This window comes from Mytilus californianus, unplaced genomic scaffold (assembly GCF_021869535.1).
Source record: "Mytilus californianus isolate M0D057914Y unplaced genomic scaffold, xbMytCali1.0.p SCAF_4, whole genome shotgun sequence".
In the NCBI taxonomy this organism is placed as follows: domain Eukaryota; kingdom Metazoa; phylum Mollusca; class Bivalvia; order Mytilida; family Mytilidae; genus Mytilus; species Mytilus californianus.
This window is the reverse complement of record NW_026262690.1, coordinates 51,444,857-51,461,170: the sequence shown is the minus strand read 5'-3', so window position 1 is coordinate 51,461,170 and position 16,314 is coordinate 51,444,857. Positions and strand designations below refer to the sequence as shown.

At 33.6% G+C, this 16,314-nt stretch overlaps 1 long non-coding RNA gene across 1 annotated transcript; it reads right to left on the bottom strand.

Annotated features, from left to right (window-relative positions):
- Positions 1-3,166: 3,166 nt before the first annotated feature.
- Positions 3,167-10,556, bottom strand: LOC127698440 (uncharacterized). Its single transcript, XR_007980839.1, has 3 exons — positions 10,415-10,556; positions 5,565-5,710; positions 3,167-3,303 (listed from the first exon to the last, which is right to left on the bottom strand). It is a non-coding gene; the product is annotated as an uncharacterized LOC127698440 (long non-coding RNA).
- Between the last annotated feature and the right edge of the window lie 5,758 nt (positions 10,557-16,314).

The following is a 16,314-nucleotide window of genomic DNA, read 5'->3' as shown; positions in this document are numbered from 1 at the left end:
ACTTTTAACCATACTTGTTACAGATTTATCAAATTTATTTAGTTTTTCAGCAAGTTTATCAATGTTTGATAATTTCTCACATATCATGTCTATTTTTTTGGTTAAATGATCAAGTTTCCCTCCGCTATCTACAACAGTTGGATTCATAGTCGAGTGCATTATTGGCTGCATGTATGTATTTTGTGGAGTTCCAGGATAGAAACCTAGGGTTGATGATGTTGGTGAGGCTTGTAAGAAGTTTGGGTTCTGCATGTTAGGAAATTGCTGGTATTGTCTTTTATGTTCGACCATTGGAGATTCATAAACAGGAGTATTTGGTATTGACATGTTTAAATCAGGTTTAATTGGATTGTCAGTAGATTTTAAATTCTTACTTTTGTTTACACTATTTCTATCAGTGTGAGCACTATTCGGATGTCGTTGTTTATTTGGTTTCTCACCACTTGTGTTCTGTCCGTTTGATTTCTTTCTCTTCCTTTTTGTTTTATCACTTTTCTGGGGACTCATATAGAATGTCTATAATATTTCCACCAAAATGTACTTAAAAGTTTGTCAAAAAATCACATATAAACACATCATAATCCATTTTGAAATTCAAAATTGTAAGAGCGAAAAAATATACGACATTTTCTTTCACACATGCGCATCCATTTATCTGTTTAAATGAAATACTAAATAATAACTTTAATGCACGTTTCGGGATTTATTTAATTGAAATAATTAATTTATAGATTTCTTGACGCTAAATTTGTTTTCTTGTCGCTTTTGTGCGCACTTATCTGTGTGTAATTTTTATTCTCGGTGTGTGTTTTTTCGGTTTATTTAATCTCATTAGGTTTTTTTCAGTTTATTTAATATCAGTGTGTGTTTTTCATGTTTTTAATCTCAGTGAGTGTTTTTTTTTTTATGTTTTTAATCTCGTATGTCTTTTTCGAAATCTAAATGTGTAATTTTTAATTCTCAGTGGTTTTTTTTTAATAAATTTTTCGAAAAACGGCTTAAGCATAGTTTTAACGAGAACGGCTGGCCATAACTATCCACATGACTTTGGACAAACGCAAGTGGATAATGGGGGCTGGCTTAAGTTGGACTGATTTGTTTTCGTCCTGATTTTCATAAAAAAAAAATTGCCAATAGACGTTAAGAAAGCAATAATCAATCAACCAATATGACCGTATAATTTGCTGTCAGTGGTTGTCTTGATGTCATATGCCCAATTCCCGTCCTTTTATTTTGTTTAGTTGCTTCTTTGGTGGGATAGATGCCGTCTTCAGTTTACCGTTTTTTATTTCATAAATCAACTAAGTAGGAGGCATGATAAAATATGTCATTTGGCGCTTGAAATTGCAAAAATAGTCAGAAAACTGATTTAAGCCTTTCAAAACAATACTACTTTTATTGATAACCGAACAGGTTAATATAATCTGGACACTTTAGTGCAGAACGGTCACCTGTGGTGTCACTACGACTTCATAAGCATATGTGACATAAAATTGCTATTTCACGCATTGTTTTGGGTCAAAATATAATTGAGCAACAGCTTTACCCAGCAAGATATTTTAAACATACTAACATCTTCATCTTTGCAAAATACATTTTGTAGCAAATTATCTGTTGGAGTAAAGCTGTCACAGTGGTAATTTCTAAATATCAACGACAAGATGTCAGTATGAGGCTATTTTGGCTGCTTTTGTTGATTTGCGCTAATTGTAAAGAGGTTGAAGCCCTAATGCCAACATGTAAGACAGAAAAAAATTAATACTGATGTACGACAGATTAATGTCTCACGAACATTTGAAGGATGTTATTTGGTACATTTTTGATTTTCTATTTCAGGTGGCTAAAAAAGAAGCCTCATCGTATAGCTTTTCCTTTCTATTGTTTGTCATCTAATAGAAAAACAAAGGATATGGGATAGTCTACTTAGACAAAATACTTCCGAAAATATAAAGATCATTATAAAGAATGAATGTATAAACAAACTCTGGATAAATGATCAAATTACTATTTGGCGTTGATGGACTTCGCGTTGATATTTCATGCCGATGAATTGAGCATTTGAGGAACGAACGTCGAATAGAGCCCGGATGTCGATCAGAGTCTTTCGTATATAGCGGCTTTTACGGTTCTTATTATTACATCATCACAGTCACGTCTCAGTCCTTACAGCTGAACGGACATGCTGGGTCAGCTCCTGATTATCCGCAAACTACAACATGTTATGCTGACCGTTTGGTTCAACGACACACTACTCCGTCTCTACAGCAATCTAAGTTAATCCCCTCCGTAAAATATTCAGTATGACTTCGGAATATATACAAATATTTATATTATAATGTCAAACTTGTCAAATAACGGTCTGGTACCAGTCTAACAGCAATCTAACTCAACGCCGTACACAGGGGCGGATCCAGCCATTTTAAAAGGCGGGTACCTACCCAGGATAATGGGAGAAGGGGGGGGGGGTCCAACCATATGTCCCCATTCAAAAGCATTGATCGTAAAAAAAAGGGGGGTTCCAACCCCCGGAACACCCCCCTCCCCCTTTTGGATCCGCCACTTGTACAGTACAACAAAAATGGTCCGCGTCAGCATGCACTCCAAAACTCATTGTGGGTGTGGGAGTGTTAAGCCTAGTTATCCGTGATATCGAGCTACCACTCTGATCCTAAACAGGCTTCCTGTAGATATTTATTACTGTGTCCACGACTCATCCACCAGTAAATCATCGACGTGGTTAGCGGGCTGCCGAGATGATCAACCTGGCCCTGGAAAAAAGCCGTTGTGAAGGCAGTACTTCAAACCAAACCAAAATTGTCAACAAACCAAATCGATCCACGCAAAACCAAAATGGTCGCCTTTTTCCAACTTTACGACAACAACATTCTAATGCTCACCAAACGCCTTAGGGCACCGAGCCGACCGTGCGAGGGATTAACAGCCAGTCAAGTTCGTTGAAAACCACCCTAGTAGTCTTATTATTAGAACTATAATTTTCCCTTATGTACGTGATATTCTCATTTGCACTCATACCACATCTTCTTATATCTATGTACGGACGTTTTTGTGAAAAATTGTGGGCTATTTTCATTCAGTTTCCTGTTTATACAGTTGATTTGTCACTGACTTGCCAGATTAAGTATCAATTAACTATTTGTTTCCTTTTACCACTCACCCAGATCGTCTTGACTGATAAAAGATAAACTTGAAGTTCCAAATAATACACAGAAAATATGATTCTGTCCATTGATTCCGTTGGGTACTATTAACATGTTGGATAACACACACCAACTATGGTGACTCCTAGAACAGAAAAAAAAGCGATTATCAAAGTAAATTACAGAATCTACCCATGATGTAATTATACGAGTTATTGTGAAAATAATGATATCCAATTTTTGTCGAGCCTCCGACATTTATGTCGCAAAAGCGAGACATGGCGATCCTAGATTTCGTCGTCGGCGTCGGCGGCATCAACATTTAGGTTCAGTCTGTGGTTTTATCTAGACATCAGTAACTTTGTCAAATCTTCTTGGAATTTTTGGAAATTTGGACAGGAGCTTGTTTATGACCAAAATACAGTATCCAGAGCAAAATTTTGAAAAATATTTATTTTCATTTTCCCGTATATTACTGATATATGGACTTAGGATTTTTTACAGTTATCATTCAGATTTAGTCTGAGGTTAAAATTTTTCAGTCATCAATAACTTTGTCAAACCTTCATGGAATTTTAGGAAATTTGGACAGGAGCTTGTTTATGACCAAAATACAGTATCTAGAGCAAAATTTTGAAAATGTTTATTTTTATTTTTCCGTATTTAACTGATGAATGGATTTAGTTTTTTTTTACAGTTAACAAGTAAATTCAGTTTGTTACACATCAAATACTTTGTCAAACCTTCATTGAATTTTATGAAACTTTGGCAGAAGCTTTTTTATGATTAAGAAATAATATCTGAAGCAAACTTTTGAAAATATATTTTCATTTTCAGTATTTTTCTGATAGATGGACTTAGTTTTTTTACAGTTAACATTTACAGACAGTCTGGGAATACATTTTTTTACACGATAAGTTTGTAAACCTTCATGGATTGTTATGAATCTTCAGGACCAAGAAATAGCATCAAAAGAAAACAAGAGGCTCATGAGAGCCTGATATCGCTCACCTATAATTTCACTTTCAGGCATTTGACTTATTTGTAGATCTTACGTTGCTGAACAATTTTGTCATTTACACTTTCTCTCTTTCTATAATAATATTAAAGATAATACATAACCCAAAACTGTAAACCTTCATGGATTGTTATGAATCTTCAGGACCAAGAAATAGCATCTAAAGAAAACAAGAGGCTCATGAGAGCCTGATATCGCTCACCTATAATTTCACTTTCAGGCATTTGACTTATTTGTAGATCTTACTTTGCTGAACAATTTTGTCATTTACACTTTCTCTCTATCTATTATAACATTAAAGATAATAACCAAAAACAGTAAAATTTCATAAAAATAAACTATTTCGGACAGTAACCCTACAATGGGTGGTCCAATTGGTCTGGAAATTTCATAGCAGATAGATTTTGACTTATTCATCACTTTAACTCCATGTCACGTATGTTCTATTTTTAGCCATGGCGGCCATGTTTGTTAATGGATCAAAACTTCGGATACAATTTATAAACCAGTTACCCTAAGGAACATTCAGTTAAAGTTTAGAAGTATTAGGCCCAGTAGTTTCAGAGGAGAAGATTTTTAAATGTTAGCAAACATGATGAACAAATTGTGTTAAACTGTCTTTAAAGGGCAATAACTCCTTAAGGGGTCAATTGACAATTTTGGTCTTTAAACTTTTTTGTAGATCTTACTTTGCTGAACATTTTTGCTGTTTACAGTTTGTCTTTATCTTCAATAATATTCAAGATAATAACCAAAAACTGCAAAATTTCCTTAAAATTACCAATTTAGTGGCAGCAATCCAACAATGGGTTGTTTGGTTCGTCTGAAAATTTCAGGGCTGATAGATCTTGACCTCTTGAACATTTTTACCCTGTCAGATTTGCTCTAAATGCTTTAGTTTTTGAGCTATTAGCCAAAAACTGCATTTGACCCCTATGTTCTATTGTTAGCCATGGCGGCCATGTTTGTCGATGGATCAAAACTTCAGATACAATTTATAAACTAGATACCATAAGGAACATTCAGTTAAAGTTTGAAGGTATTTGGCCCAGTAGTTTCAGAGGAGAAGATTCTTGAAATAGTTTACGACGACGACGACAGACGACGGACGAAGACGGACGCCAAGTGATGGCATAAGCTCACATGGGGCCCTTCGGGCCCGGTGAGCTAAAAATTGATTTTTTTTTTAAATTTTGTATTTTACTGATAAATGGACTCACTTTTTAAGTCAACATTACACTTTTACACTGACAGCAACAATCGTGACGAGACTCAGGGTTCCGCGAAACCCCTTACGAATTTTCTTTAAACTTTATCTTGCATATATGTGCAAACTGTTTTCTTAGAAAATTGTTGTAGTTTTCCAAACTTATAAAAATTTTATATACCTCGTGTTATTTGGAAGTGAATGTGCTAGTCCTCGACGAGATTCACGAAGCAGTTTATCTGAGTGAAATGTGGCAACCTTGGTCGCACTTTTTTGAAAAACATAGACCTGCTTCACTTTCTCCTGTCTGAAGAATGTCACATTTACCTGAAATTCAAAGCTTCTTTGTAGTATTTTGAAAACATCCCCTCAACTATTGAAAATAAAATCTATGCTAATACTGTATTCTTTTAAACAAAAGGAAGAGATCTGAGGTAAACAACAATTTAAAAACCCCAAAAATAAAAAAAGGTTTTTTCAAGACACCCAAACCCTTTTAAAATGTATTTAATTATGTAACACAGTACATGATGTATAGTGGCAAGTAGATGGTGTACCTTTCAGATCAGCTATTTTGTCTGTCGTAAAGGATGATAATGTTAATTACCATGCCGCCACATCAAATTTTAATTTTATTATACACGTCTAAACATGTGACAACTTTATGCCAGACATGTATTAAAATGTATTACGGTACCATCACGAATTGGCTGACAAATACGATATATCTTGTCTCACCACACTATCGACATGTTTTCGCAGTCTAATATATTTTATATACCATGATAGTCGACTAATCTGTATTAATGTAATCATAGATTATTTGATTTTCCCGATTGTGACATTTTGACTCGGTGTTGATTCGCATGGTTTATAAGTCCAATTTTCCATGGGGAGTTACAACTGTTAAAAAAAGAAAGTTTATTGTAATTTTAAAACTACGGATTCGAACCATTGCGTCTGTGCCATCGTGACAACACCGCTTGCACCGTGTCCAGCGCCTTAGACCACCTAGGCTACATAATAATATAGATTTCGGTGGTCGATGTAATGCCTTTCCTCGTCGGCTTTATCTAGGGTTGTAACACAATACATGATGTATAGTGGCAATTTGATAGTGTACCTTTCAGATTATATATATATATATATATATAATATTATTACAGATTATATATATATATATATAATTCGTCTAAATAACAGCCCAACAATGTTAGATCTGTAAATTTGCGGAAGCAAATGTTTTGTTCTTCCCTGGCCGGGATTCGAACTCATGCTACTGAATTATCGTGGCACCAAATCGCCTTGCACTATGCCCGACGCGCTAGACCACTCGACCACCTAGGCTCGACAAAAATCAAGCTTTCGGTGGCCGGGTGTTAGCTTTCCTCGTCAGTTTTTATCTAGCGTCGTAACACAGTACATGATATATAAGACATGAAGATGGAATATCACAGATCAGCTGAATTATCTATCGTAGAGGATCTTACAAATTAATGTAGGATGCAGTCACAGAAATAATTATATTATAAGTACGTCTGAACCAGTGACAACTCTACGACAGATTTTATCCATCGGATCACCAGTGATGGTGATACAAGGCTGAAAACACATTCTGTATACATAATTCGTCTAAATAACAGCCCAACAATAATTTTTTGTTCTTCCCTGGCCATATATATATAAGTCTAAATTGAAAACAACGTTCAAACCTATGATTGCGTTGGATAAAAACCGCAATTTTAATACTTGTGCATGCAAAACAAGTTTCTTGGTAGAGGGGTCTAAATACAGCAAAAACAACATTTTCCAAAAGAACAAAAAAGTGAAAAAGTATATTTAAACAAAACGCATTTGACTAACAGGTCGAACAACGGATGTTCTTAAACCCTGCTGACTGCCATTGGCGATTGCCAAATAAACGGATCACAAGATGTAACAAAATGGATCTTTATTATTAATTTTATACCAGACAGAAAACAATAAACTTGCGGAAAAGATGGTATACCGCAAACATGAGGTGCAAAAATTTGTACACCATATCCGGATTTCGACAATGAATGTCTCTTCAGTGATGTTAGGAATCGAAACGGTATTTAGAAGGCCATATAATTTACCTCAATTTAGGATAGGCTCTTGAATTTTGAAGAGTCGAAATAGGATGAACGGATCATATAAACCCGAAGGCAAATATAATACAAGCCCAAACGAAAAAATATAAATAAGTCTAAATTGAAAACAACGTTCAAACCTATGATTGCGTTGGATAAAAACCGCAATTTTTATACGTGTGCATGCAAAACAAATTTCTTGGTAGAGGGGTCTAAATACAGCACAAACAACATTTTCGAAAAGACCAAAAAAGTGATAGCACAAACAACATTTTCCAAAAGACCAAAAAAGTGATATATATATATGACATTTTGTAAAATGACTTAATTTTCAGGCAATTTATAAAATAAAAAAACCTTGATTATATAAAATGACTAAAAATACCTAGTCATTTTGTAAAATTACTGAAATTTTTAAACAAAATTCAATTAACGTCCTGTTAAGTTTCTGATAATTTGTTTAAAAAAAATGATATCATAGAGATGCAAATGACAAAAAACAAATAATATTCTGCAAAGAAAATAACTAATGGCAATCTAATTAAAATATAGACCACTGATTTCGTTATCCTCAGATCTATACGAGCACGCGAGTTGTTATAGATTTTAATTTTAATCAGATTGAACTAATGGTTCGGTAAAATTAATTTTATTCTTAAAAAAAAACCAGTTGGGAAGTTTTGTAGGTCTATAATAGGTTATTTTTTATGAAACTATGTTAAGTATGTACTCAATCTGTATTTTAGATAGTAATTTTATTATCTTCTTGTCACGATGGCGAAGGACAAATTGTTCTTACAATAGAACAAAATTCACAAACGATTTTTTTGAAAATTTAGATTCAAAATACAAGTGTGTAATTTGAAGGAGAGAAAAAGAAGGATGTTTTTTGCCGGATTGACTGATTGTTATTTGTTTGCATTCGGTAGCAAATATTTCATGCATATATAAGACGAGAAACAAATTGATAATACATCAATAGGTAAGTTCTGCAATGGATGGAACCGTATAAAGGATAGGGACAGAAAAGTTGCATTCCAACAGGCCACCTACAGAACGGCCAAAAGAGTTCTTAAAATGCAGAGAGTGTTGCACTTTCCTAACATGCGGCATCATAATGATGAAACAATGCGAATTTATACATCTGAAAAGCCAAACAGATTCACCTCTTTAGCATGGATTTCGCCATACAAGTCCGTGTTTAGTTGTGGTGCAAAGATATAAGTATCTTCATCTTCACTGCCTCAAGGGAATTCTTGGGTCTTCACAATCTGATGATTTTATGCGACAGTAGTAAACCGTTGTTAAAATCTTGAAATCTTCCAAGAAGAGACAAATAAAGGTGCATCGACAGGGTAAGCGTCTCCTGCTATGGATGCATCCCCAGCCACGCGTAAATCTGCTTCAGCCTGTTAAAAGCCCTGATAAGCCAAAAGATGTAATTATAAAAATAAGAAGATGTGGTATAATTGCCAATTAGATAACTCTCCATCAGAGACCAAATGACACAGAAGTTAACAACTATAGGTCACCGTACGGCCTTCAGCAATGAGCAAAACCCACACCGCATAGTCAGCTATAAAAGGCCTTGACATGACAAATGTAAAACAATTCAAACGAGAAAACTAGTGGTCTCATTTATGTACAAAACAATGAACGAAAAATAAATATGATATATAGCAACAAACGACAACCACTGAATTACAGGTTCTTGACACGGGACAGGCACATACAGAATGTGGCGGGGTTAAACATGTTTGCGGGCGTCCAAGCCTCCCCCTAACCTAGGACAACCTTATCATGCTAATGTGACTTTGAAAATGTTGGGAACACATGAAAAAGAAGATATGCATGTGCTTGCTTTTTGCAAAACCTATTGTTGGTCGAACGTTAAGTGTTTTATCTTACAAAGTATTGACAAAGCTGAATAGGTGATGGTCCGGATTTCACCAAATGTGGCTGAAGTGCTGTCCAGATTTTACGCCAAACGGTGTATTTGCAGAAAAAAATCTGGACAATTGAGTAGCAGAACCTGTCATTCAAACATTTTATGGAATAACAAATAATTGTCGATTTCGGTGCTTGTGGAAAATTAAATAATTCAGTAGAATTTATTTTTATTAAAACGAAAGCTTTGAAATTCAGTGATTATCATCGATAAAACTCCTCTGCTGTTCAATACTTTCACTTGCTCAGTTTTTGTGAACCTTTCGTTGTATGAAATCATTTCAGACATTTTGTAAAACGCCTTTCAATTTTTCCAGGCATTTTTTAAAAGACTGAAAAAAAGTGAGTCAATAGATAAAATGCCTGAATCTTACATTATACAAAGTGACTAAATTTAGAAAATGCCTGTAATATATATATATATATATATATATATACGGTAAATCGTCTACATAATAGTCAAACATCTTTATTACGAAGGGTTTAGGTTATTTTGAGGAAAAAAATGATACTATACACAATAAATAAATTGAATGTATGCAATACAAGTATACAATAATACAAAAATTAAAAAAAGAAAAGGTAAATACATATATCAATAAATTATATTTCGGATAACAAATATCCTTCATCAGTATGATGTAAAATTAATATTATCAATCTATGCTGATTTTCCTCAGGAAATATTGAACGTAATACAAATTAAAAACAGAAACACGGTTCTAAAATCTCATGCAAATTAAGTATTTATACAAAGGAGGCTGCGTATGTATGCATCAAAAATTAAAATACCACCCCCTGCTGCCGTAGTGTGGTTAGCACTGCGCTATATGAACTACACCTTTTCATTGATCCCATTTGGTGCCAACGTTTTATAAACAAGTATAGCATTAAAGGAGGGTTAAACTCATAGTATCGGCCTTCCCATGGACAGAAACAAGTGCCCGTGGTTTAACTTATTGCTCGGACTTACCAGGTAAACATGCTTACGTTTCCAGCTTCTCCAGGTATGTGTTGTATATTCTTGAACATCACGGATAGGTATTCGTTCGGGTTGTATAATACCGCTGTCTGACATATTAAAAATGCCTTTAGTAGATCTACTTGATTTGTATATAGCTTCCCACCTAGCAACTATATATATATAGAATATGATGAATTTATTTAAAAGAGAATGCATGAGGGGTAAAAGTTGAACAAAATTTTATACATGTATCTTTAAGACGAAACGCACACTATATTTTGTTAATTACATTGGACCTTGACAGATTCATTATAAATTTATGAAAAATATCGTGCAAACATGTCAATATTATATGTGTGGATGGATAATTTTGTGACAGTCCCTTTATGTGAACTTATATATTAATTTTAATCTGTTCAATCTGATACAGCACTAGTACATCATATGTATTTTACAAGGATTTATTTTTGATCGTCGAAAACAATAGTTATTTATGTCCTATTATAATATATTCAAATGACAATAGAAACAGAGAATCTTCCACAAAATTCAACTAATCATAAAAAAGTGAAACGCTTTATTTTGCTGTTATGTTTCAGTCCTACCTGTACACTGAAATTTGAAAAGTATGTTATATTCACATGTATTGTTTACAATACACTCTTGAAGACCTTCACAAATTCTGTAAACGGACTGTGGTGTCCTGTTACAGACAGTTACATTCTTGGATATATGGAGATATTCATCAGTCCCACATACAATCTTCGTAGAAGTACCATTTTCAATGTGTATTATGGTACCATTTACTAAAAATGAATGAATAAACTTTGAAACAGCATTAGTTTAAAATGCCATTATGGATAAATAATTTTGGTAATTTTTGTTCACGAAAAAGTTACTTAAACTTAAAAGAACCCGTTGTTCTGAACACTTTTTATGAAAATTCAAAACACATTAGTCTGGGAAACATGATTTATTTATTATTTGTAATTGGCTTCGACAAGCTTTCAGTGTGAGTGCTGTGAGTACTCTTATATCGGTGCGTTGTGACTATTGTTATTATGTTAATTTTAATACAGATTTTCAATAACGGTCATGATGGTGTCCACTTTTAAGTGGTTTAATCATTTCCTTGTAAGCCGCAACGCTTTATTTAAGTCATTTGATACTTTAAATTTAACAAAAAGGTCTAATATGTTTCAATACCTAAATGGTAAAGCTATTCTATAAAACACGTGTACAAAGATTTTCTTTGAAAAGTTAATCCTTTATTATATCCAAATCTTCAAAATGTACTGCCATGTATACGTAATTATTGTCTTCCCGTACTCTAATTCGGCGTTTTACGTTTCCGCAAATTTGCATTACTTTTCCGGAAAAAAAAGATGACGTTTCAGGAAAAAAAAGTCTACGTTTCCGCAAATAAATATCTTACTTTTCCGGAAAAAAAGTAACTATTCCGGAAAAAATAAATTATTACTTTTCCGCAAATAATTAAGGAATACCTGTTGATCGAAAACAAAGCCATAATAAAAAATAAATATTTATTAAGTTAAAGGTCATCATATTAAACATGCAAGTAAAATTCATCATTAAAATGTATGAAAACGTATGTTCAAAAGTCAGCACTAATCAGATATATCTTGATATGAGTTCATAAGTCAGTTCTGGCAGAATATTTGTAGCCAACATGTCGTACAAAGTCCACAGTAGTACATTCACCGTTTACAAGTTTTGTATTTTGTTCAAGAAGGAAGTCCATCTTCTCCTTTTCATATTTCCGAACGGGTGCTTTTACAATTAGAGTTCTAATCTTAATGTATGATGTTGTTTGCAGTTTCAATAACACATCGACAAAGACAAAAATGTTAGGATGGCTAGCGTAAAACTGCTCGTTCAGGTGGGCATGAAAAGACTCGGCACCATTTGTTGTTCTCTTTTCCTCGGGGTTAGGAGGTGATGCCCAAATGGTTTGTGGAAATCTCGAATTGCCATCTATATAAAATTCCAATATATAATCGGCAAACTTCATGCATTTATCGTCAGATGGAGCATCGGTTATCAATTCAATAAAGCATTCTTCAATCTTGTCAGTTGGCAAGTAAGCCAAACCAAAGAAATGTGTTAGCCATTTACCAAAATCCGAATCTTTGTCTTTGTAATCGGCACTCAGACCTAACGACTGAATTTTTCGCCACCAACTTTGTCCTAAATGAAATCTGCAACAACTGACTGTAGCAGCAGGAAATGTTTTCGTAACAGCAGTATGCATTGCACATTCAAAGTCAATATGAACTACCTGGGGCTGGAGAGTTAATCTTCGGGTAGTGCACACATCAATAAGCAGATCCCACATTTTGATGTAACATTCCTCGGATTTAAGTGGAAGCAGGGACAGTCTATACTAACGGGACTGGTCACTTATAACAAGTGTATAGACTGTCCCTGGTGGAAGTAACGCAAATACAAGAGGAATGTAGTTACCATTTTTACATCCATGTATCGAATAAAGTTGGTAGAAGAATTTCGGGTAGGATTTAAATGTGCCATCTATGAAAATATATATTCAAATATTTATAATTTACAAGGTAAATTTTCGGAAAAGTAATAAATACAAATTGCGGAAACGTATACTTTAAATTTCCGGAAACGTAGTATTGGGACTTTGAAAAATTAGCGGAAACGCAATACGCCCCTCTAATTTACCGACAGCTTTTCCGTATGCAGTGATCCATAACTATCACACCTTCCGTTAGAAATTCGACAACCACAGGGCGTAAGTGCGAAGGGGAAAACGCAATGAAAGAGTAATGATGTCAGTTTCGGAGAACTTTTTGTTTGAAGCAGAGTAACTTTTTAAAATGCAAAAAAAAAAAACACTTTATAAATTTGTTGCTTCCGAAGCGTTTTTCTGTATTTACCGTCATCAGGAAAGTTCATGCCAAAAACAGCCATGATGTATAAGTACGTAAACACACGAGGATCCATATGAACAAAGGAGGCATATAAGAAAAACCAAATAAGGTAAATTTTGACTAATGGAGTTGAAACCTGATATAGTTTTTTACAGTATGAAAATGATTTTCCCTATTATAAAGCAAGATTCTTGCATCTAAGAATAAATGAAAATATATTTAGAGGTTACTGATATTTATATTTACTAATTAAGACGCCAATTTAGGGGTTTCGTGAATCTTAATCGTTACGAAATTTTGTTAAAAAATATTGAATATTAGATAATTATTGTTACGAACACAAAACTACAGAAACAAATTTTAAGTTGATTCATATATTTTTTTTATATTATTTCTAATTTGCTAAACAGTTAAATATATCTTATACAAGCAGTCAATATTCTGCCAATGCCAAACACTAATGTTTAAAAAGAATGATACAAAATTATACTCACCGTAAACAAAGTATGTCTGGAGAAGTCCGATAAATATTTCTCGTAAGAACATTTCGGTACTCTCTGTTTTATGGAAACGTTATTGAAGAACCAAGTTGAATTTAATGTTTTAGCATGTATTCCGCAGTTGAACACATAATCTGCACTCATATCAGTAAAGCAGTAAAGTTCAACAAATTCTTATCATGTTTTACTTAGAAATGGGCAAAAAAATTCTTTTCGATAATTGTTTAAACAAAATGAAAAATTACGAAGAAAATTATTGGTTTATCCAGAACTAAAAAAAAGTAAAATTAGCCATTTGATATTTACATCTTTCTGTAATATCCTGTCCATTACACAGTTAATGATGTTCACTCTGTGTTCAAGGAATGCAAAAGGGGCTATGTTAGTATGCCATCATAATTAAGTTAGGATCAATAGATATGAATTAAATATCTTGACTACACGAATCGAATGTAAATTGGCCCATAGTGATCCTCCTTAATAATTTCATTTAAATTGGATATATCAACGTTCAAAAAGTTTCTACACTTTGTCGCATTGATGTAAATTTACAAGATGATCGTTCAATACGACAATCTGTCCTTTATATTCTTATAATGCAAATGAAAAATAATTTAAAGATTATCCAGGCAAATCACAGAAAAATAAGAAACATAAATTTATATAAAGGTTATAAAAAGAGAGATAAAAATACTTCATTTGGAGTATTTCCTTCGACAAAATGTTAAAATTTGTAACAGTCTTATGTCATTTGTCTGTAACAATTTTTTCAAGTGTTTTTACAAGTTTTTCTGATGCGAGTAATTTGAAAAAAAAATTACATTTTCATTTCCAACCAAAAAGTCAGACAGAAGGTAAGTGATGTTTAATGAGTATAGTTCATGTTATATGTACATGAAGATGCAGTTTCCTGGGCTCTGGATCGAAACTATTTCCTCAAAATCCGAATTATCGTCAAATTATGTATACTTTGCAATTTAAAAAGGCGGAAGATACCAAGGGAATATTCATAACTCACAAGTCGAAGAGAAACTGACAGCACCATGGCAAACAACGAACGAAGAGGAAACGATAAACAAGTCCACAACACGCTACAGAAAAAAACTAAAGACTAAGCAACATAAACCTTGCTAAACTGGTGCCACTGCTGATGGACGTTTCTATTTGATTGGCATTTCTGTTTTTGCTCTGTTTTGACTTCTGCACAGATTTGACATTTTCCTAAAGTTTCAACTAAATTGTAATAAGAATATTAAAGAGATTCTTGACATCTTGCACCTACCTTTTGTTCTCATTTTCTTTACCTTCAAAACGCTCTTGTAGCTTTTCAGCCTGGTCTTCAATGTTGTGCTTTTGGACTTTTCTCTCTAGATCTCTGACCTCCTTCAATTTACTTCAACTACTAACTTTATTTTTGTTCCCCGAAAATTCTATCTGATACACTAAGTCATCACGAAGCATGTCATCAAAATATACAACTGCGTTTTCATTGCTGCTAAGACCTCGTAATAGTTTACAATATGTTCTCTCTTTTTTTAACTTCTGTAATTTGAGGTTTGAAAAGTTTACTGTAACCACTGCTTCATTAAATATATAACTTAATCCTTGTTCTGTTCCAGTCTATTTGGTATAAGCACTTAAGCCTGTACTGTGTCAAGATATTGAGTCAATGTTTTTTATAGCTCACATGAATTAAATGACATAGTAAAATTCCATCATTCAATCACTGTTGTCCGTCATTCGTCGTACGAGTTCTTCTCTAACACTCTGCTTATTCTAGTATTTGTTGCATAAATGCCAATTTTTGATCGTATGCAGCAAAAGAGGAGCATGGAGGGCAATTCCAGTCGAATTTTTAAAAAAATGTAAAAGCAATCGAATGCACTGTATAAAAATAACAGTTAAGAGATGAAATAAATTTGCTACTGGATTACGACTTCTCCTTTGGTTTGCTAGTGATGGCGCGTGTGTATGTGTGTGTGCGTGTTTGAGAACATGTTTGTCCCAGTCATCATTCCTTTTGTGGTTATCTTATGTCACCACGGTGTTTGGTAGCATTATGAAAATTAGCAACATGGGACACATTGTCATATCGGTAAAAAGGATTACCACAAAAAAAGTATACTAAAAGACAGCTGTTTATTTACATTTAAGTATTGTGCAAATATGAACTTGAAAATCGTCATTTACATATAATTTTATTATAATTTCAAGGGCGACAATATAGTCGATTATACCTGTCAGAAACGATTAAAAGACTTCAACAAAGTTGACGAAATATATCATACATTTACATTATAGGAAATACAAGTTGTTTGTAGTCCTATTAGTTACATTGCAGATCATAGTATAACATGTTCTAGTGGAATGAATGTTGGAAGTATTGGTATGAAGTTTGTGTTTGTAAGTCATGCACCATTTGTTCTCATAACCCTTGTGAGGGGCTGTTGATGAAGATCTTGTTCAGAAGCAAAATCAGCTCTGACAAGGAAGT